General features: G+C 38.5%; 1 long non-coding RNA gene across 1 annotated transcript; it reads right to left on the reverse strand.

The window, feature by feature from the left end:
* Window positions 1-12263: 12263 nt before the first annotated feature.
* On the reverse strand, window positions 12264-18251 carry LOC131981324 (uncharacterized). Its single transcript, XR_009395300.1, has 3 exons — window positions 18151-18251; window positions 15015-15109; window positions 12264-12279 (listed from the first exon to the last, which is right to left on the reverse strand). It is a non-coding gene; the product is annotated as an uncharacterized LOC131981324 (long non-coding RNA).
* Window positions 18252-25134: the final 6883 nt, after the last annotated feature.

Below are 25134 nucleotides of genomic sequence, written 5' to 3' on the forward strand. Positions count from 1 at the left end.
GACTTTAACCGGCTATCCTCCAGTTCCCAAGCGAAGTCCCGGCGGGCTGAGCTACTGCGGCCTGTCTGTCTGTCAACACAGCCTCTGGACTATGTGTTCTTCACCCAAAATAAATATGTCATTTCCCTGGCAGGTTGCTGCTTGGTAAGGAACACAACATACCACAGTAATACGCTGACCTCACTGGCAAAATTCCCAACTCTCTCAAATTTTCTCAAACCTTCAATAGATTCACAAGAGATTTATTGGGTGATAAAACCCCATAAAATGGTGAAATGATCTCAGATCTCTTGTTTATAGAACGTTAAATATTTGTACCATTTGCTAATATTAACAAATTTAAATTCGCTGGTTGTCTGGGCAGTGTGGGATGCAGGATCATTATAAAAGCATTCTTACAAGTGTTTTGCACAACATCTCTCTCTGTAAAATGTCCTTGAGATTCCTAACACTTTACAAATCCTAGTATCCACTAAATATCTTTGTTTAATCAATGACATTGTGTTTTCCATCAGTAATTGTATTGAATGTGCTACAATGTCACCACCTTTCCATATCAGTCTTCCCTTACACCTCAACACTTGTGGCACTCTGTTGATCATGTGAAAATAATTCTCTCTTGTGACTTACACGGTCAAAGCCAAGGGTCAGAAGGAGAATGTGTTAGCATAGCTGATGAAGATGTAATGTGTCACCCAAGGACCCTAAAGCAGAATGAAATTCATGCATGCTGTAACAATCATCTCTATTCTGACTCACAAGTTGTTTTTGAAATCTTACTTACAGTTTATCGATCAAATGACCATATACATATAGTTTTAGAAGTAAATAGATCAACTTAAAATGATCTACTCTGTCTAACTGTTCATAAATATGAGAAGTTCAAAAAGGAAATTGTTAAGTAGAAGATGAATGATTTTTTGTGCCTAAGAACACGTAGAGTAGACAGATTGTTGTTTATGGAGCCAAGACTTGTCAACAGTATGGAGGGCAATGAGGGCCAGAATAAGTATCTCTAATTTTAAAAGTGTGCTATTACAAGACTAAGAGTCAGCAGCCTCAAAAGTGGCTCTGTGAAGCTGCACTTAGGAACAGAGGTGCTTGAGTTAAACGTTATGAGCATGCTAAACACCCTGATGATTACCATCTTCCCTATCTTAGTTTAATGTGCTAGTAGGGAAAATCCTAATTCAACCTTAGGGATATGAATGTGTGTGTGAAAAATCAGTCTGGACCACACATACAGTATATAATGTACAGTCATGGAAAAAATATTAGACCATCCTTGTCATCATTGTTCATTTTAATGCCTGGTGCAACTAAATGTACATTTGTTTAGATAAAAATAATAATAACAACAAAAACAGCTCAGAGTTTAATACCTATCTGATATCAAGCCATTTCCATGGTTTTCTTGATAATGATTTTGGTTATTATCAAGAAAACCATGGAAAATGTCTAGATATCATATCTTAAATTAAACTATTATGAACTGTTTTTGTTGTTATCATTATATCTGTCCAAACAAATGTACCTCTAGTTGTACCAGGCATTAAAATTAACAAGAAATTGAAGAAAACAATGGTCTAATAATTTTTTCCATGACTGTATAATTACATCATCGCAATGTTTTTTGTCCCCAGTGATGCATTTTCCAACCAAAAGTATTTCCACCAAATATAAAGTAACAAGGAAGCATGACATGGACAATTTTACTCTCCAACCACTTCAGAGCTACTTCTCTGCAGGTTTTATGTATCATAAACTTGATATCTGATCATCACACCAACAGCGATGAAATCTAACAACTTTGCCTCTGTTGAAATTTCTTTCCAAGTGGCTTCCTGTTTCTGAGCATCACCACAACAGTATATATATGGACACAGTGTGTGCCATGTGATTCCTGTTTGTAAGCTTCTCATTTCCTTTTCTCTGCACGAATGTCTTCTAGCCAGCCACATGCATATTCACTGCATGAGAAACGGAACTGAGAGTCTTTGGGTTGAACTATAAGTGTGTGAATATAAGTGTGTGCATGCAACAACAAAAAAACAAGACTGAAGGGGTCATATAACTCATGTTTCAGCACTTAGAAGTACAAATGTAATCATATATTTTTCTTGAGAAAGGGATAAATATCTTTTGTTTACATGGTGATGGGTTGCTGCACATTGGTGCCAATGTATTCCCATGTTTTTGTGTTTCTCTGCCCGACTGTAACTCCTGGTTTGCACACTGACCACAGCATTGATTGTTCTCCTTGTTTGGAGAGAGATAGGGTACAGCCAGAGCCCCACATTAAACCCTGACTGCGGCCAACAGCCTGGGTAATTGGAAACCTCATTTAGCAGAATGGTGACGTACAACAGTTAGTACAAACGCTGACGTGCCTCGGAGTCGGAAATATTCACACATGGGCACGCGTCTGCCAAGACACACACACAGTTGTAAATCCTGCCCCGTGGATCACAGTTAGCCGCTAATGTTAGCTCTGCTGAGGAGAAGTGCCTTCAACAGGGCCCGAGAGAGTTTTTTTTTTTTAATGGCAGCTTCCATACTGTCAGTCAGTCTTATTCTTTGCAAGTAATTACACTTGTGATAATGCATTCTCTGTTATCAGTAAGCAAGCAGGAGAAACTTTAATGTAGCATATTTCATCCTTGGGGAAATACAGGGTGCTTCATAAGATTGCAGCCCAGAAAAACATTAGACAAACAAACATCAGTGCATGAGGGGGAGAAGAGATTTGGGATGACTCACTAGAAAAGGTATCTATTGGTATTTTGCCATCCCTGAATGACAATGCAATTAAATAAATAAGGTGGGCGGGAATAGGAAAGATGAACAACACAATTACACACTGTGAAAACCACTGTATGCTGCTGTCAGATCAAATGACTCTAAACAATCAGGTGATACTGTGTCATGTTTCTTTTCCATTACGATAAAAAATGTATCTCTTCTTGTTTCCATTGTCTAAAGCTCTGACTTGGAACTTGGTCCAGACAATCAACCTTTTCATTTGTAACAAATGATCGCTTATGGCAGCCTAAATCGACAACTCACGCCCGCTCGTGCCCCAAATACTTGAGACATGGCGCTCAAGTTATTTGCACTCAGGTGGTCAGCAGATGGTAGTAAATATGTGACATGAGCGTGACCAATAATACTGTTATTGCACTTTAGAAGCCAGGCACAGACTCCACTGTATGCACATTTCAGATATGTGCATATGTTTCCATTCACTACTGGTTGTCACATTGATGTTCAGGGCAAATTCTTTCTATTTTTGCAGTTTCAGCACTAAAACAGTCATATTTACATTCATGCCTGTTGTGTTTTCCATTTTTAAACACCAAACCAACAAAAAATATAATAATAATAATAATAATAATAATAATAATAATAATAATAATAATAATAATAATAATACAAGTAATTGAGTAATATTAATTAAGAATAAAGAATACAATAAAAACATTAGTAAATAAATAAATAAATATATAAAAAATAATAATAAGTCAGCTTGGAGTATTACTTACATTGGTTAAATACAACTCAGGTACACATATTGAATATTATAAGTATAATAATTAAATAAATAATAATAATAAACAATTAAATAGGAGAGTGATATGGGTGTGTATGCACAATATGGAAGGATGAAAAAAGAAGACAGACATACATGAAAATTTGAAAGGTGAGTATGTATTCAGATCCCCTCACTGTACCAGTGGAGCCCCAGCAGGGCTCCAATGTCAGTCCAGTGCCTTGTCATCTGCACTCTACCCACTTTACTCCTTTGACACTTTATTTAAAAAAAAATTATATTATAGTAAATATTGTTATTGTTAACTTTCTTTTTATTTTATTCATTGTTTTCCTATATGATCCTATATTGTGATTGTTTTTGTAAATTGGAGCATTCTGGAACAAGAATTTCCTTCGGGAGTCACAAGTGGTATGTTTCTTTGTTCCACCTGGTAAATTTCCCCTTATCTTGTGAGACCATATAATCATCATGAACGTGGAAAACCATTTACCGACCATCTATCATGATGGGAAACATTACCAGTATTGCTGTTAACTCGGGTATCAGGTCATTTACCACTTTGTTGGCCACTTAAGTGGTGAAGCTGGTTAGTCAGTGTACAGCTAGAAATTCTCATAGAGCTAAAATCACACATTCAGTACGCTGTGCAGTGTGACATACACTTTGGCTATTCCCCATTTCCCTCTCTAAATAACCAGAACTGTTGGCAGTTGCCAGAACTGGGCCAGATTGAAAAATCGGTGCAGGCGCTCTTGCAAGAAACAGTGGAGCCCTTTTGGATTCACCCATTGAGAGAAGCCTATTATTCTTTACACCAAGCTGACATGATCAATACTGCTCTATAAGACAGAACTTTAATACAAATCCTCACCATGCATCAGATACCGTGGCCTTTTATCCTCCTGTCTCCCATTACAAAACTCATCTTTTCTTATTACAGATGGTGCCTGCATGAGTTTGGACGTTTTAGTGATTGGTTAGAGATTTGATCTCAGTCATAAATGACCTCAGGAGCTGTTATACAACCATGATTCCAATATTTTTTCTTTTTTAACACAGATCCCTATTATAAAAAACAGTGTTGTAATGGTGCAGTTACACAACTTATCAGCGGTTATGAGAAGGTGAATGGTTCATAGAAGCAGGTTCTTCGAGTTATCGTCTCTCACATTAGAACACTTTCCAAGCATGTCATCTTATATACATAACTGTCACTCAGGCTGTGGGGGAAAAGCTGCACACCTAAGCTCAACTGTACATTTCCCTATCAGTCCGTAAATTTGGTATTACAAGTTTGCACATTCATTTGCATTAATGCAAAGGTCAAAAATGTGTGTAATTCATGGGTGTGTGTCTGTGTCGATGTTCACAGGTATATGACAGGTATACTATGCTGTTCAGTTTGGGACACAGAGCAAGAAGGCAGAAGCTTAAATTAACCTGACAGCTTGTATGGAGCTGCAACAAATGGCTCAATAAATCTGTCAATCATGTGACAGCGCTAAAAAACCAGCTGTTGCACAAAAGGCTTCACAATACCAGGAAATACTATCTGATCATTTGTTAAGACCACTTCAACTTGTGAGAGATAAACCTGTACAAAGCCTATGGATGGTAAAATTATGTGTAAGTGTTACTAGTTCACTTTATCTTATATTTTAATTACATTTAAAATCTGTGTCATTTTCATGCTGTGTGTTTTTTTCTTACCTCACAGTGAGATCTTAATTGCTCTTTTCTAAGTAAAACCTGATTTTTAATCTCTTGTGACCATCCTAAATTTTTTTTTTTTGCCCTTGAACTCTGTATCGAGCAGAGTGACCTAGTTTCTACTTGTCAAGGAGAAAGGTGAGACTGACTCAAAGTTTGCAGCCGCTGTTGACTTGCTGCTGCACTTACGCATACATATTTGACATGCATTTCTGTCATACACTACATTTTCAAAGCAGATATATGTCAACACTCGAAAACACACTACTATTTCCCTGTCAGTCAGTGTTTATGTTATGGCTACCTAGCAGCATCTGCACAGGTCATACAGTACAGGTCAGGTCAGTATTGTATGTAGTATGTGCTATTATAGACTGAGCAAATGGTTTTCATCCTGTTGTTCCTCCCATCTTTCTCATCAATTTTTCCATAACCTTATTTCCTTTAGGCCACGGTCAGTTCCTCGACCCACCCTCTTCTCTTGTTTTCTGGCCTTCACCATTCACACCCCGAACGAGGTCACAGTTCCTGTCTGGTCAGACATTGTGAATGAGAAATATAACATGAGCTTCTACTCACAGTGAATTACACATCCCAAAGGGTTTAACTGCACAAGATGGGCGACTCAGATAATGTTGTAAATCATTGTGTCAACTCTTGACTGGTTTTCACACTTTAAGTACTTTTTTCTTTGTTTTCTTTGCTTCTTTGTCATATGAAAAATAATTTTACTAATCAAAAAAGGAACGAAAATGGAAAACTAGAAAAAAAAGTCCTTGTGGTTGTATGCCTTTTTACATCTGTTGAAAAAACAACTTTTACACTGCAGGGCCCCAATGTTCACTAGTTAATTGTTTTTCATTGTCCAGTGTAATGGAATATGCATATGGATCATAACTGAATCATAAACATGACAACAATAACAAGTAAAACAGTTGATTAACTGTTTAAAAGAAAAAAGAAAAAAGAATGAAGACAAACAGGTGGTCTCTCATGATTGGACCATTTAAAAGAAAGCTGCCACTGAATTGGACAAGCTAATAAACTAATTCCATTTAAAATCCGACTTTGACACTGCAGGGCCCCAATGTTCACTTATTTATTTATTACACAAGTTAATTTTATGTGTTTTCCATTGTCCAGTGTTATGGAATATGCATATGGAGCATAACCGAATCATAAACATGACCAATAATAATGCATGCTGATGAAGTGAAGAGGTTTGGCCTGCCATGTGTGTAGCCAGTTTCGCAAAATATTAAGTTAAAGGACAAATAAAACACTATGCTTGCACTCATGTTACACAGCAATGGGCACAGCCCCTTCTTATCTAAATTCTAAATCTCATCTAAACCCTCCCGTCCACTACGCTCTTCCAGTGAAAGACATCTGGCTCCTCCTCTTCTCCTCTGCACCCCCGGTGGTGGAACCAACTTCCAATTCCATCCGATCTGCTGAGTACTTCTCAATCTTTAAGAAGAGACTGAAGACCAACTCTTTACTGACCACCTTCACTCTTGATCTACACTGAAAACTACAATAAGTACTACACTGACCGCTCTTGAGACCTAAAAGCACTTGTGTCCTAATGGACTCAAATTTAACCCACGGCACTTACTCTTTGGATAAAAGCGTCTGCTAAATGACATTGTAGAATTGTAGTAGCAAGCATGGAAAAAGAAGAAAAAAGAAGATTTACACACCAAATAACTCCCAGGAGAGTGATTTATTGCTAGTGACGTTTCAAGCCCACGGCTCTCTCTCGTCAAACAACACATTGCCTGTTAGAAATCTACTGCAAACGTTAATATGCTTCAACATACCCGAGGAAATTTTCCCGGACATCCAGGTTGCACAGAGCTATCAGAGACTTCAACACATGATACGATGAATTTCACCCGGAGCTCTGTATCAGTAAATGAGCCTGTTGTAGACAGAGAAACAGGATAGAACACAAAGTTGTATCCATGAAAACAGACAATGCTTCACATATGGATGATGCTGCAAAGATACTACAGATTCGAAAACATTGATGCTTCACACACATATTCGAAACGGCAGCATGAAAGATTTTACAATCACCACAATTTCACGGATTAGTGTCACCAGTTCAGCATCCGAGCAAATGTGAAATGCTTACAATCTCTCCTTTTGTTCCTTCTGTTCACGTTGAAGTTGACCTTGGCCGAGTTGAAAGGTTTTGTTGCAGCTACAGGCATCAATGACCCAAACTAATTAGTGAATCAAGAAGAGTGAACATGATGACGCAGAAATAACTTTAAGGTTCTTTAAAACCTTTGAATTATGTCTTCAGGCTTGATCACATTATACTGATGCAAAATGAGCGTCAGAAGTAGCTGATAATGGTAAATTATCCACTAGCTGTGAAAGGGGTTATTATTGGATAAATTCATGCTTTTTTACACACAGGTACAAAGACAATACAGAAGGAAACTGCAGAAATCAAACCACCAATATTGTCTTAACAAAGCCTCATTATTACATCAAGCCTTTGACAAGATTTCTTCTTCTAAAATTATGAAAAACAGACTACCAACAAATATATGCATTGTTACAGAGCTTCAGGGACTTCAGGGAGTTTCTCTTCTTCTGTGAGAGTTACAGACTTTCTTCATATACTGACAGGCAGGAATTACATTTCATTATCTTCCTGTGCCCTTATAAATCATGCTTATTATCTTCAACTCAAGCCTATGAATCAGAAAGACTAATTGTAGTGGGGGATCAGGAAAGCAGCCAATCAAAGGACCTCGCCTCCTGCAGTACTGTACAATTTGTTTCAGATATCGTTAACCTTTTCACTGGTTTCGCAGCAAATGTCACATGGCGGGGATTGACAATTATGCAGGAAACAATTGGCAATACCTGTGAAGATTAATAGCATCTGAACCTACTTCTATAAGAAGCTGTTATTACAAGTCACAATGACGAGAACATTATTCAAGCCTGTAAACCCAAAGTTTTGCAGTTCTGAAATGTATGTTGTATGGTATATGTTACAATTTACTCTAAATAACAGTCTTGTAACAATAAAAACAGATGATAAACTGTTTGAATTTAAAAAGAATGAAGACCAACAGGTGGTCTTTCATGATTGGTCTGTTTGAAAGGAAGCTGCATCTGGATTGGACAAGCTAATTAACTAATTTAATTTCAAATCCAACAGGCTGCAGCCTTCCTCCTCCTCCACCTCTGACAATTTCAATAATTTAAGCCAGCATTCACTTCTGTGCATTCCTGTTCATTTCTAGGTAAAACCTGGAGAGTACTGAAAAAGAAAATCAGTATAGACTTGTGTTAGTGAGCATAAATATACCAATGTAACTTTTGAGCTTTAAGGAGCAAAACGCCCTTTTTCCACCATTGAAAACATTTTTGTCTGTTCAGGAGTTTAGATTAAAGGCATACCATCTATTTAAAATTGTGTTTTTGTTGGGGAAGTTTAGTGTTTGGTAGCCATTAGTGAACTTCTGTTTGTTGTTTTGAAAATGATCATATCTGAGGTTTGCAATAAACTGCTGCTTTAAACTTGGATTCACACTGTGCAGTCGGCCATTCTTAGGAGTGTGAGCGTGGGAGTCACACAGCAGGTTATGTCTAGGTTTACCTAGACAACAGACTAACAATGCTTCTAACTGCCACAAACAACACACCAGACATAAGAGATGTAATTGGATGACAAAACAGGCCCAATTTGTAATTACTGGCCACATGCTCTAAAAGAGTAGAGGGAGGGATTTTACATACTGACTAATAGTAGTATGATACAGGATGCAATGATTTGCAGATGCTTTTTGACATAATGTTTACAAAAACAATACATCTAATGTTTTAAACTGATTATTATTATTGTTTTTTGGATAAAATACACTGTATTATGAATTTACTGCATTGTTTTTATCTATGTACAATCAATAAAATTTAGTTTTGTGGAATCAGTGCTCTCACAAAAACACTAATCAAACCCTTCTTTTCGATTTAGAAGTAGTAGGATAGTTAGCCAGGCATGCTAATATCAGCGCCTTACATCCAAACACCATTTTTTTAATCCATTCTTTACCATTTTGATTTCAGAATTTCAGTCTTGGAAATGTGGCAAAATTCGACAAGACAAGTGTCACACTTCACACTGCTTTGGCGTATTGCGATATCCGCACTTGGAGCTGCAGTTGCTAAGCTATGATTCAAGTTGCTATGTGCGGGAGGGGTAACTGGCAATTCCAAGAAAAGAACTAGTGGAAGTGGACAGAAAGGAAGCAGATTAAGGGATAATTGGTACATCAACTGAGTAGATGATTTGATGGTAGAGTCATTCTTGAAGCCAAGTCCCCTCTGTCACTGTCTCTCCCCCTATCTTCTTTTGCACAAGAACTAAGAGGAAGCCCGCCCACAAGCCTTTGAGCAGATGGAAATAACCTTTCCAGATTGTCCCTGTTGGAGATATAATTATCACAGAAGCCCTGGCGGTTAGTGGAAGTGCTCAACTGGCCCCTGAATACCTTGCAAGGTCTCTCAGTGACGCTGGTTGCCCATGGCCGCCCATCATCACCGGAACACACAAACCTTGAACAGGAAAGAAAAGAAATATGGCTCCTGCGAGTGGGAAGTTGTCATAATGGTCAACCTACACGATGACAGGAATACAAAGTCTGCAGCTGATTAGGCTCTTGTCCAAGTAGCAAATCACTGTACTTGTTTTCTTAGGCAATGCTGATTCACCACTATGCCCCTGAATCACACTGTTTTTTTTTAACTTTCTGCAGCGAGAGATTGTCAGAAAAAAAGTCTACGGATAGCAAAAAGCAAGCTATACTATGTTCTGCTGTTGCACCCTGGACATGAGGTGAACTGCCAAGCATCTGGTTCGAAGCATGACAAGCATACATAAAGACACAGGCAGATGGATGGGCAGTTTTTTTAATGATGTCTCCGGTCACAGGGGTCTGAATCGAGCTTAGTTCAGGGAATTCATGGATAGTGAGTCCTGAGTGAGGGGTGAAGGGGCCCTTTTTCAGTGTGAGAAAAGGTCTTTAGCTGAGGAAAGAAAGAAGCACTGTTTAGAGAGATGGAAGGAAACACAGGGGGGGCAAACGCTGTGCTTACATTTCCTGGAGGCAGAGTAACCATGATGTGCCAATCAGCTGGCTGAAAGAAAGGGGAATTCATGTGGACTCATGTTGCCTGGTGCATGTTCCTGTTCAGCGGAGTTCTTAAGGACGGGATGAGACCCCTTCCACTTATGCAAGGAATCTGCCCACAGAGAAAGTAATTCATTATAAGCCGCGTGATAAGAAACAATGTCAGCAATTCACTGGCAAATGTACTGCCTACTGATGCTGGACCAGCAAATTAGCACTGATGGATTTGGATCACACGGAAAAAGAACACTGTATATTCAACACAAAGAAACGTTTCACTTCCCATTAAGAAAAATAAGTTTGCATAACATATGTTAACATGCTGTTTGTGTACTTTCAATGCGTGATTTTTAAACCCTGGCTGATACCATATGACTTTAAGACCCTGCTATGACATTGTATGAAGACAGTGTGCATTCAACTTTTGTGGTCACATGGTGGAGGGACTAAAGGGGTTTAAATTCGATATGAGGCTTAAGACAAGTGCTGCATGTGAAGCTGGTTGAGAGTTTCATTAAAATTCACAAACACACAGGTGCGTGCCAGCTAATGCAAATTCTGCACACATGCCTCCCTGCTTGTTGGGTGTTGGTATGCCTATGTCTTTGCATGCCTGCAATTGAGTGGTGTATAGCACCTTATCTCCCTGTTCCTGAGCACATGACACCAGTTCGTCACTGGCAGACACCATATGCACTTTGATGAAATGAAACCTTGTACCCCTGAGTGTTCCTGATAGCTGGCAGTTCAGACTGGGACAGCAGGGGGGCTAAAATTACTCCCAGACAGACTATTAATACCAGAGGCTACTTTCCTCCTTATCACATGACACTACTTCAGAAATTATCTTACATAATAATTACTGAGATAAAGATGTGGACATACCGTACTCTTGGTAAATAATATACACGGTCGCCCATAAAGTTGGAATAATTTTGATTTCAGACACAATCCTCTGTTAACTGTGATTTCATTTTCAGTGTGATATGTTTTGAAGAGATTGATAAATAAAGTTTTGAAGATATACACTTTATCTGTCAATAGTAAACCACATTGTTACAATCAAGAGGTATAAAATATTTTAAAAATACATATATATATATTTTTTATTCCAACTTTATTTGTGATCATGTTTATCATATTTTATCGGGTTTTATGATTGTTACACTCTGAAGAGCAAATGCAATGATTATCCAGTACTGTAAGTAAGTATATTATATTTTGTCAAGTTTTTCTAAAACCAAAGAGGACCATACAGTGTTTATTATTTCACGTTACTTTACTGATCTCATTTAATAGTAATGATGTAATGTAGTTACTTCTTAATGGTAGTAATTGTACAATGTAATAAGTAACTTTTACAAGTGATGTTACCAAACACTGATAATAAAATTGAATTATGAAAGCATATAAATCAAGTCCATGTTTTTTTAGGTTCAGGCCATTAGGATTAAATTGTGTGGTGAACTGTGGTGGAAAAGTGGCTCACAGCTCAGTCACTGAAATGTTTGTCATTCCCCCTGAATACATTTCTAAATAGCAACTCACTAGACAAGTTCACAGTCCTTATTCATTAACTAACAACAAAAGCAAGATGGAAAAGGTCATGAAATGTGAATAGAAATATCAAAGATAAAAACAGCTGTGAGTATTAATAGTGTGCTTTTTATTCTGCAACAGAAATGGTCTGACTTCAGCAGTAATACATAGTTTTTTTATTGACAAAAATACACCTGTCAGCCTCTATCTATGAAGACTCTTCTCTAGTATTTATGACTTAGAACAGTATGTGAGTCGCCAGCAGGCAGGAATAGGAAGGTGTGAACAGGTCTGGCTGGTCTGCTGAGTTCCCTCTGTCTGAAAGCAAACAGTTAACTACTACAACAAAGCTTTCAGGTAGCTGACACCACGGAAACATTCAACTTTGTGCACATGTAACAGGGTCGTGTGTAGGAGCTGGTGTGCATACTGTACATATTTAGCATGCATTGTGTATGGACATAGGATAACAATCAAAATACTTTAAACATGACACCACTGCCAGAAGCAACTCCAGTTCCTCAGGTACAACTTTGAGTTTAAACGAAAGCTGCATTAGAAAGTTCGACTTAATGATGCCAGCTATGAACATATGCCTGAGTGAAGCTCTCAAATTGGAGAGTGCTCCGGTAATTGCGTTAGAGAGATGCTCTTTTACCACGTGTTATCTTACTTCCAGCAGGTGTCAAGCAAGGCAGACTTAAATTGCCCACATTTCTTTTCAGCATAAAATTTCTTTCACTAACGAGCAGAGCCGAGAAGTTTCCGTGAGCGAGAACTACAAAAACAGCGTCAGCCTTCCAAACTTAGTGCAAGAAAGTTGTCCTAATAGATGTGTTCATCTTTGCAGACATGAGTCATAAAAAGAAAGTTAGTTTAATGTGGGTGTTTTATTCCGTAACACACAGCATTGTGCTCTCTAGTGTTTCAAACAGATGTTTAATGATAGGAACCAACCTCTGACTATTTTTCTGCAATCATTATTACTGACACAGTACAAACAGCAGGAATGAGTGCGAACACAGACACCTTGTTTCGAGGTTAATAAGATAAACTAGTCTGCAGTGTGAGTTGAAAACCAGACATAAAGGTTTCAATTATGCTATTTTTTTACTTGGAAATGAGAGAGAAATACAGTGTACTGATGCTCTCTTTTTGAGAAAAACCATAATACTGTATTCAGTTGTACATGTTACATAAGCCCCTTTCATAGTGCAGTCCTGCAAATGTCACGCTATATTGCCGGAAAGATCTGTGCCGGCTTTTCGCCTTAGGGCGTTAGTGATCCCTCTAAGGGGTGATATTTGTGCCCTTTCATAGTGCAGTCCGGCGTCGCTGAACAAAATGGGAGAATAGTGGGGGAGAAGATAGTCAGAGGAGACAATGTGACGTGCACAGTGCTGCGCGGTAGCAAAGTGCTAATAGGCTACACAGTTAGCTCTGGCTAAAGAGTGTATGTGCTGCAGCAGTATGTGTTCAGTTAGCGACCTACGTTTGTTTACAACAAGCACCGGACACTCAGTGCACAGTTAGCGATGCCGGTTTGTTTATGATCAGCGACGGACATGCTGAGAAATGCATTGAGGAAACCTTTAAAATTAAATTATCTGACTCCAACAGTAACCTCTCACCTATTTCTCTGCGCAGATCGTTTGATGGGGAATGATGAGCAGGAGACGTCCCAGTTCTCAGTTTACAGAGTCTCTGGGTTCAAAAATCACTTCCCTTATTTACATGATTAAGGCGGATCAGTTCATGAAGTCTGGACCCCCCTTCTGTTCCTTCAACCCTCTTTTATAACCTAACAGAGGGTTTACTAAGAAAGTGGGTAGAACTCTCCAGAAGGTGCATACCTCTCGAACCGTTGATTCGTCAGTTTTAATTAATATCAGGACACGTCATGTCACCAAGCAGAGAAGATAGTCATCTTTCTGCTCAGCACACCATGTCCGTGACCTGACCTGTTACCAAAACATTCAACACAACCTCCTGCCTTGTCATGACTTGCAGAGATGATAGTGGGGACACAGATTTTGCAATGTCCACATAAAATACAAAACATGAAATATATCTTTTTGTGATGATAGAATCTTACTAAGTTTAAGCAGATAGAATAAATGTATTTAGTTTTGATGTATCTAGAGTAATCATAGTTTTAAAACAATATTAGCACATGATCATTGTATCAAAGCATCTCACATGATTAATCTATGAATGCATAGAGAGAGGGCACACACACAGTTAGTGAATTACGCATGCATAGATAGTGACCTAGTCAATCAGATAGTGACCCCCATGCACAGAGACAGAAAATAGAGACTAACAGAGAGAGAAGAGAGAATAACAGATTATTTCTAACAGACACCACATGTACAGTTAGCATGCCGGTTTGTTTACAGTAAGGGGCAGACGCTGTGCACAATTAGCAATGGCTGCTGCAGTGAAAAGTAATTCGATGACTGTCCTCCCAAGTGGGAGTCGTGTGTTAGACGTCACGTGCGCCTTGCCAGGATGGCCCGTTCATAGGGGTCCCGCTTCCAACAGTCCCACCAGTTTTCCCCCTCTGTGACTACCTCCGGAGGCGGAAAAGTGGTGGGATCATTTGATCCCGGTATCCCGCTTCGGGCATGTTCATAATGAAGGCGAGATGTTGCAGAGCCGTGAATGTCCCGGCATGAAATGGCACTATGAAAGGGGTTATAGGGTTCATTTGTAAAAACAGTTAAAAGCCATTCCTTGGAGATGAATTAAAAAACAGATTTAGGAGAATTTAAGTAATAAATATCTTACCAAAACAACGCAACAACAGTTCAACTTGGATTCCCTGTCTTGCAAAATAAAAATAAAAAAATAACATAAATTAAAGTGATATGTATTTTTTGCAAATTAACCCTCCTTATGTCATTGTAACTGTATGTTTGGACCCGTGTTGGGATCCAGTGTGTGTTGTTGCTGTAGTGGAAAACAAACTCTTCTTAAAAGCTCTGTCTTTAAATTGATTCGCACATTCGTTGGTGGATGAGGATGACTCACTCTTTTTCTTTTTCGCTCACCTTTATTGCTGCTCTGCTTGGTTGCCATGCCCACATAGATGCACACAGAGAGCACAGGGTTAGGTAGAGACGAGCCTGGGCCTAGTCGTCCTTCACTTAGGGGGGAGGTTAAAACATAAAATGACAAAAGAGCAACAATTAAAGACTCCTTAGGCAGAGAAGCCACTCAGCAGAAGGTTGGGAATGAAGTGCAGTCTCTCCTTAAAAGGAAAGGTAATATTCTTTTAAAATACTGCCAGTAGTAGGAGGACAATGAAAACAACATGATTCACTCATCCTTTTCACTAACAACTTCTAAACTGTCTAAATGTGCTTGAAAAATACATTGCTGGTAAACAGTAAATGAGTACTTTTTCTCTTTTGTACCAACGACCTGACCAAAGCCCAACATTGCCAAGAGTCACAGCCAAAGATAGTAACAATTACCACATCTCCTTTTTAGGATGCACACAGAACATTGGCTACCTTATAAACAACCATGGCGTTCTTGTGCTGTTATGGTCCTCAGGATAATCAGAAAATTTGTCCAATCTGACCATGTCCAACCAGTGGCTAGGCTCTGGAGGTCTGACAAGCTTTCAGTGTTTTATTGACCTACGTTACTGTGCAAGAAATCAAAGAAACATTTCTAAATCCTACAAAAATGTCAAATAACAACTGCATTCATTTGACAGTTTAGACAGTATAGAGTGGTCTTGTGGCAATCTGAACACAAAATCGCTATCGAAATATGTAGTCAGAGAGCGTTTCCCAGAAGTCTACTATTCAGTCAAGGGAATAAGTGGTTGACCCATGTACTGAAGTTGCCTTTTGAGTGGTTCATTCAGCAATCATTCTTTGTTTTACAAATTATAAGCTGCGGGGCAACTGGAGCTGTGACTTAACACAAACAAACCATTTATCCAACAGATGGGAGCCTGACTGTCTTCTGATATACTTTGTAAGAGAGGAAAAAAAGTAAATTCCTCCATTTCTGTTTGAAACTCAATATCTAAATCTAGCTTTAAAAATTATTTGGTTGGGTACTGAATTAACTGTTGCTTTTGTGTACAGCATACTGTACCTGCAGATCATCATCATCATCATAATTCGTAGCCAAGTGGCCGTAGGTGCACTATGATGTTTTTCGCTAGTTCTTTACATTTTGATTGGTCTTCTGCAGTTCTTGTTGCATTATACTGTGTCATATTTTGATTCCGTCCTGTGACACAATAGAAGACGCGGTCATGTTAACCAGGGCCATGACCGATCCGCTATGTGGTTGTCTGATGTAATCACCACAAGTGTGTCAATAGACAAGATAATCTGGTGGTGTCATCTCCTCTCCAGATGTGGATGGCCCCTGACTCTTGATGAGCTCATCCCTTTGACAGGTCTTATTTTTCGTCCTGCTGGGTGTCCACCCACCCTCCTCAACAAGTTAAACCTGATGGGGTTGACGGTTTAGTCGCCAACAAGTCGACAAGCTATGCAAGGCAAGGACGCTTATTTCCTTGAGATGTTAATCCACCTGCATACCCATGTACCTGTAGACGCTCCGAAGAAATGTCTCCTTGCTTCGTGCCCTTTTGATGATAAAGCTGACATACAGTATAATGCAAAACAAAGTAGTCTTGGCACCGTCTCAACCAAATTCAGACCCGCAGACTTTGGGCAAGTTAAGTGCTTAGTCACCAATGATGTGCTTTTTCTATAGTAGTCTAGTCTACATCTATATTAGTCAGTGCTATGCAGTGCCACTTTAAAACATTGCATAATGCTCAACTCTGTGAGGACATCATAAGTACACTGACAAAGCATGAAAAGTGGGACCTTATCAGAAAGGCCATGCTTTTTTATTTATCTGTTTGATAAATAGTCAGTAACGTAGGAGTATTAACAACATTTCAAAACCACAGCAACACCTACAGTTTTAGCCATTGTTTGATTTCCAATCCAGTGTGTTCGAGTACTGAGACGAAACAATAGAAAATGTGTCACCTGCTGTTTTTATTCTGCTGTTGAAGGGCATGTATTCATTAACAGGTTGATGTAGATTCATTATAACCTGTGTTTCATTTGTCTAGTTTTGGCAACACTTTTAGCCTTAAAAGGATCTAGACATAGTTCAGGCCCTGTATGCATACGATGCCCGCCTACAGGTTTGAACATCGCTGGCTTTGATAACATTTAAGCTTTAAAATGAGAATGGATGTGCTATGCAGTTCATTTTGGGGGCACCCAGTGTTAATTTTAGCACAAAATAATGTATTGTTATCGGACAACAGATGATGATTTAAGACAATGTATGTGCACACACCCCCATCCAGGAGGGAGGCATGAGGTAGAGCGAGGCCAAAGGTGAGAGACGGACAGGTTCTGTTTTATGGTTTAGATAAGCACGGTCATCTGTAATAACAACGAGGAGCTGTTTCATTATACTGCCTGTCACTTCACATCAAATATGATCAATGTGACCTTGCTTTCTTGGATCAAGTTTGTGCTGAGAGTGCTGTGTTCCGTGCAGCTGCGCACCACTTAATGAAAATGCACTGAAACCTCTGCACTCCTATACTGCTAATAGCCACAGATGTACATCAACAGGACTGTTTCATTTCTGCATGATGACTTTAATCTGCCCTTTTACTTTCTGAGAAAAAACAAATCACTCATTTCAGGCAACCATACATTTGTAACAATTTGAGCACTAATCTAGTTTGAGTGTTTGCAACCTGTTGTTTGTCAGCTTTGTCCAATTAAATATTAATGACCTCAGATGCCTGAATTAGAAACCAACCTGTTGCGGTTGTGAAGTTGTTCCGCCTCATTGTTGTTGGTATGTAGATATTAAATCATTGATCAGCCATTATGTGATTGTTTTTTCACTGAAGTGGGAGAAGTAAGCTAACATTAGCATAGCATTAGTGAACAGCTGTGACCTCTGAAGCAGCTGTTAGCTTGGGTCATTAGTTAGCTACAATTAAATTCAGTTAAGTTAAAAAAGGCATCAAAATGTGTTTACTTTTTTAAACCAATCTAAAGTGTAATAAATGTTTCGTTGTCGATCTGGTATCACCTCTACAGTTGTACAGTACCATTTTTCTTCAACATGCATTGGGTGTTTTGCTAAAAAATATTCACTAATGGTTTTACTCACCCCAGGTCATGTGATTCCATTGTTTGGCCTTCACGAAAACAGGATTTCTTGCCCGGGACTCTTCCCAGGGACTTGAACATAGACATAATGGACTTCCCGTTTGAAGCATCACGTTCGTCGTTACAGGTGTCGCTATCTTGCCTTACGTCCATCGGACATGGGCAAAACTAAAAATAGGTTGTTGGGGTGTACGGGCGGGACATCAATAATTGCGGCTCTACCTGTTGATCACTACTTCGCAGACTCTGGCTCCAAATATGCAAGAAGGTGTTGGGGATATATGGGCTTTATTTTTGTGGCTGTGGGAAGTTTAATCTTTAGCTTCAGCTTTCCATTAGCAAGACACGCATCAGACTTTTAAATCAGTGATTGGATATTTCTTGGGAGTTAAGGTTTTAATCTAATGTTTAATGTATTTATATTTCTAAATTAACTTTTTAACTTTTAGCAAGCTACTGATGATTCAATCCAATTCCATCCAAGCCCTTAAAGTGCTCCAGCTGTCACCCAACACCTAAAAGTATTTAAAAATGTATATATTTATACAGAATTTATACCTTTCCAGTGGCACATACAAGAGAGGGGCAATCAGATATCTTAGTATTTTTCAAACCCCCTTCACTTCAGACAAATGGCTCCTTTTAAAGCAATGAATGATAGGCCTCCGTTTTTACCCCCCAGGTTTTGCGCCAAGACGGCAAGTGATGAATAATGCAGCTTTTAAATCCAGAATTTAACTGAAAGATGCATTAGCAGAATCTCTAATATTAGCGTTGTGTTCCGGAAGAGAGCTGATATAATTATAGAATCTGATTTCTCTCCATCTCCACCATCATCTCTGACGTGTTGTTTATGAAATAGGAATCAAAGGGATAATAGACCAGCATCCACCTGCTCACTCACCTGCATATAAATGGGAATATTTAGCTAAGACAAAGCTGCATCCCAAAGAAGCTGTGAGTGAGAGAGAAAAGCAAAGAGACTCATCTTTTCATTTCTGCAACACATCTATTTAAAAGTAAATATAATTTACAATTCTTCTTTTTTTTTTTTACAACTGTTTAATAAAAGAGCTGCCCAATGTTAAAACGGGTTTCCAAAGCTCTTAAGTGTTTTTGTTGTTTTTTTTTTTACTGCATGAGTTTTAGCTCTATCTGTTGAAACACAGACACACAAACTGTGGTGTGTTGGGTGGAACTGCTGTGAATATTACAGTAAATTACTGCTGATTCTGTCTGATGCTTTTTTGTTTTTGAAGCACAAATTACACGGGATGTAAGCCTCTCCCTGATAGCAGTTGCTATAGCAGCAAGACCACAGAGGCACAAGCAGAGCAGACTTTGTATAACTAAAGCCAGATAACATGATCTTTTATCGCCTAAACACCCAGACCACAGTATGCAGAGTTTTAACAGGATAATTAAAAAGTGGTTACCATTCTTAATTTGCTTGACTGAATTGTAATGCAAATTGTTTGGTATGCTGAAAGCAGTAGGCCTGAATCTAGTATTACAAATTTGGATATTGCTCTGCTGTGCAAGCTATACTGTTCACCAGAGTAAATAAGCACAGCATAGCTCAGAAACTTCTTTCAGTACAGAAGGGAAAGAGAAAATAGGGAAAAAATGCAAACAAGCTATTTTTTATGTGCCAGATTCCTGATAAGAAAGTTAAAACAAAAAAAAGGAAGACCATTTCCCAAGTTATTTAGATTTCTATCTGCTTGTCACCAGTTTTTCTAAACATAATAATGAGTTCTCTCTTCACAGTGAAGATGTAAAAGAAAGTACAGCCATGAAACAACATAACTCAACTATATGAGACATCTTAAAACTGAGATAACACACTTTAAATTACCAATATGGTTCAGGAAATCATCAGAAAAGATGGATGAATCAACAACAAGGACTTTGTGTAGCGGAAAAACTCAGGGTGACAAACTGTTCATTGTTGTAGATAAATATATAGATATATAAGGGAAACTTTCACTTGTATGGAAAGTTTCAAACACTTGAAAGTTGATTTTCTTACCATAGCCAGACTAAATGTCCACAGACAATATTCCATAAATGTGATTTGTAGTTAATGGGCTTCACCACAGGGAGAGCACATATTTTCCACGTTTGTTAAAGGAGACTAACATGCCTGTGATTCTGTATGATGAATAGCAAAGGCAGATAAAAAAGATGAAAGTCCAAACACTAAAACTTAATTCAACCACATCACATATCTTCAGCTGTGCACCATTATTAAAATTATTTATGATAAGCATGACCCCACTTTACTTCACATACGTACTGTAGAACTATAACAAAATAATTAATTGCAACAGAGGAACATTGTCTTGCGCTGCCCAACAGTGATATCACTTATTCACTAGAATCCTGTTAATGCCTCAGCTGGCAAGCACCAATCTTCCAAGTGTTAAGCTTGTCCTCATTTGTTTGCATGAAATCATTATGACACAATGTTCTCAGAAACACCCATGCCAGTGCAAACAACGCTGCCATTTAGGTTCATTTCTGTCCTCAACAGTGGCTGAATTAACCACTACTGGCGCTTTGTGTGGAAACCCCAGATACACCACAAAACCAAAATGCTGTCATTTCTGTATTAATAGCTGTGTATCCACTATAGTTGAATACCCAGAATGAGGAAGGTCTCCCTCGCCGAAACGCCATAATTTGAATGTTAGCCGTCCATAGCTGCCGTTTAATCAGCCGTTTTTTGGCCTCGTCGAAGAGGAGTGCCATTTTTCTCCCCTGAAAAAAGTCTCTTTGCAGATTGGATAAACGTAGTACTCGATGCCACAACAACACGTGCCACTTTTAAAAGCCGGCAAAGTAGCAAGAGGATTCATCTCCTCCCGTCCATAATCATCGCTGCCATGTGCATGAACCCAGCGACAGAAACACATTAGCTCTGTTCCTTCCATCTCCTTCCTTATTGTTTATGTTTGCCGCGTCTCCCGTGTTAAATCCGTCGCGTATGTGACGTCACGGTCGAAACTGTTTATTACAGATTACACGATGATCGAAAACCATACGTCACCTCCGGAGTCTCGGAAATCCCTCTGGGGCCTTTTTTTGTAATGCAGACACGCCAAGTGAGCAGCCATTTGAGAGGGCGTGGCCTGAAGCTTTCCCAGCGGCCACTCTTTACCCTAATGGAAACACGCCTAATAATATCATCTAGAGGTACAGTGAATTAAATCACATCTTCCAGTAAATGTGTCTGGATGACTGCCAATACCGTGCTACCACATACCCAATATAGAGTGATATTGTTGTGACTTAATTGCAATAAACTTTTCAAAATATATCGAAATGACTATGACATAATACAGATGTGTAAAAAGTTGCTTTGTCAGGTCTGTCTGTGAGATGATAAGCAAACAACTTTTAAAAGGTTTCATTTCTAGATGGAGTTCAGGGCTATGCTATGCAGGAGATTCTCAACGCCTGGCAGAGATCTGCACTCTGCTGAGAATTCTTTTTGGCATAAAAGATGTGCATAGATAAAAGGTACCATCTTGCCCTCTCAATGACACCTCCTCTGTACAAATGCATACAGTATATATATACAGCCAGACCATTAACTGGATTTCACGCTAGTTTGCTGAGAATTTTCAGATCAGGGTCTTGGCTGAAAACCAGACAAGTGGATATACAACCACTTGCCTGAAACAGGGCTGTGTATAGAACCAGAACCAGCCACGGCCTAATCATCATGACAACCCTGAAGTTCACTGGGTATCTATAATCAGGTGCCAGCACAACACAGCAATAAAACATAGATGTTGCATGCTGATTCTCTGGAACAACTGCACCGTTGCACTGCTTGCATGAGTCTGATTTATATATTCAGAAGGTAAAGCATTCTTGGGGGAACCCATCGGCCCATTAAATGGCAGAACAAGTATGAAATAAAATGCCCCAAACATATTCTAACTTTAACTGAAGAATTGAACTTTTGAACCCAGTGAAGTGAGCGGGAAAAGGGTAGGGAAGAGGTTTAAATAAATAAATAATACCATGGAAATCGGCTGAAACAGCAAACAGTTTGAGTGCATGTTAGGGGAGAAAAAATGTCAACCTAAACTTGCTTGAGTTATGGCCATGGGAAAATTTTTTCCTGTGTTGTCGCTAGACTTAATTGTCATAATTATGGGAAATACAACAATTTTTTTTTAAACAATGTTGTCCTTTTTTGTAATATTTTGTTTTTAACTCCCAAATTCATTCAGGGGGAAGAAAATGATTCTACAAGATGCTGGTAACGTGATGACTCACCACTGATGTAACTGGAGTTTAACCCTGAGATGTTTCCAGGGTGACGACTGCACCCTGCCTCCACACAAAGGTTTATAGAGGTATTGAAGCTCCATCCCACAAAGTGATTGTATTCATGGTCATGGGACAGAGCAAGTAGGCAATGAAAGGCTTTTTGGAGAGGCGTTTTTATGCTCTTAAGATGAAGACTGATTGTTGTTTATGAGCCACTTGAATTAGCTCAATGCTGTCTCTATAGATTATCTTTATTTGATGTGTGACAGTCTAAAATGTAAATAAAAATAAATCTGCTTTCAGATGTGGTCAGTATCAACATTTTTGACTTGGCAGACATATTAAAATCCCCCCTGCTCAAAAATATATTTTGCTTTTTGCCATTTCACCTGGATGTTTGACCTTCACCGTGCACAGTGATGTGCACAGTTTGTTTTCACATTCATCCACCGAAGGTGAAAGTTTCTCTTTTCTTATTTTAAATTCCAGTCTAACATGGTTGTGTATATCTGGGGTGGGACAGAAAATCATGGTCAAGTGCAATGTGGAAACGCACACACACACACACACACACACACGCACACACACACACACACACACACACACACACACAAAATACTTGTATATTCATGGATCTTGGAAAACATCTCAGTCACACATTATTATCAACAGCAGAGTATTTCTATCTGATCTATCAAAGCATATTTCCCGTTTCAAATTAGTAATATATACGGACAGAATTTCTAGGAGGCTGCCTTGCGTAGATAGTGGTGTTTGTTCTGAGTGTACAAAAGCACACGTGCTTTACTGATCTATTGAACTTTTCTTATCTTTTAATGCAGCTTATGTTGTTTGCTATGTCCGTGTCTCTACATCTGCTATTGACCCGCATGTCACTTTTAAGCCATTTGTATTGTTAGCTTGAATCAGATGTTTTAACCTGTTCACAACCCAGTAATGTTCCAAAGAAAAATATATTGTAATGGTGGATTTCTCTCCATGCATTTATAAAAACAGAAAAAGATTAAGTACTTTATTATGTGTTTCTGAAGGCAAGAAACCACCTAACATGATAATAGCATTAATTCCTATCAATAAATAAAGCAATGCTTTAAAATACATTGAATATGTATGTTTGTATTATTAAATTAAATTATCTTCTAAGCAGTATGTTCAATGTATATTCATATATATAATATATATTCTGTCTACATAATCTCTAGGATGCATCATCAGCTTTGTATTGTCATAAATGTATCTTTGTATCATTAGCAAATCAAATACAAACAGTCTGATTCAATTCAAGACTGGATTGGATGCTTTAGGTGATATATAATCTCATTTTTACTTTAAACCAGTTTAACAACCTTTTTTCCTCTGACAAAAATGTGCCTTACACTTCCTTGTTCCCTCATGGTCAGCCATGTTTGCTGTTAAAGGGGGTGTGGCTGCAGTCCACTTTAGGTGATGTGGAACACTGTGATTGGCTCATAAGCATCTATTCAGTCAGATGACAGTAACAAAGAAGCAGTGGTGGAAAAAGTATTCAGATCCCTTACTTCAGTTAAAGTACTGATACAACACTGTGAAATTACTCCACTACAAGTAAAAGTCCTTTATTCAAAACTCACTGAAGTAAAAGTACAAAAGTATCAGCATCAAAATGTACTTAAAGTGTCAAAAGTAAAAGTACTCGTTATGTAGAAGGGACCCACTCAGATTGTTTTATATATACTAAATATATATTATTGGATTATTATTATTGATGCATTTATGTAAGCATGTGTTTTAATTTTCTCAAGATATGGCACATTTAACTACCTAATGTACGGTTATGTGGTTCTATCTAAACAAAAAGAAAGTCTAATCACTGAAAATTAATCACGTTTTTTGGGTTAAATCTTGACCTGAAAAGTAACTAAAGCCAGCAGCTAAATGTAGTGAAGTAGAAGTATAAAGTTACATAAAATGAAAATACTCAAGTAAGGTACAAGTACCTCATAATTGTACTTAAGTACAGTACTTAAGTTAATGTACTTTGTTACATTTCACCTCTGCCAAGAAGCACATATAATCATCTCAGTGTCACTATATTTTTACTTTAGTAGGCCAGTGATGTAACCACAATACATTTTTTCCTGGAGGTCCCATAGTTTTGGATGTGATCCACCAGCACTTCCATTTCAATTTGTCATATGAACTGTGAGTCTTAAGCTGTTCATCTGGCGAGAAAGAGAAAAAAAGTCATAGCATGACCCGACTTTGAAGAGGCAGCCTCATAGGACATTTGACATTCCATTGGCACAGCATCACAGGTCTAGCTCTCCACATATCAGCTAGTGCTGCTCAGATAATACAATGTGACTAGACCAAAATAGTCCATTACATTGATTGCGTTGGCTGGCATTACCACCAATTGCGCGTCCCTCTTTGATCGAAAATTGCACCTGAATGCATCTGAGATATAGAGTACTACTTTAATCAAATGTACAGACTAACAAATTCTGTAGACTCTCAAACTAACTCTGCTGAGACAAACAGGACGACTGCTCAGCGTCAGTCAACAGGCCTGGCTGACAAGAATAATCTGCAGTGTTACACAGAGGACTGTCCCAGTTTGTGCCTGTTCATGTAATCATCTTTTCTGAGGCTTCAGCGATGATTACATTCACAGTCACTGTCATCCAAGGTTTTCCAA

Source organism: Centropristis striata, chromosome 12 (assembly GCF_030273125.1).
Source record: "Centropristis striata isolate RG_2023a ecotype Rhode Island chromosome 12, C.striata_1.0, whole genome shotgun sequence".
NCBI lineage: Eukaryota > Metazoa > Chordata > Actinopteri > Perciformes > Serranidae > Centropristis > Centropristis striata.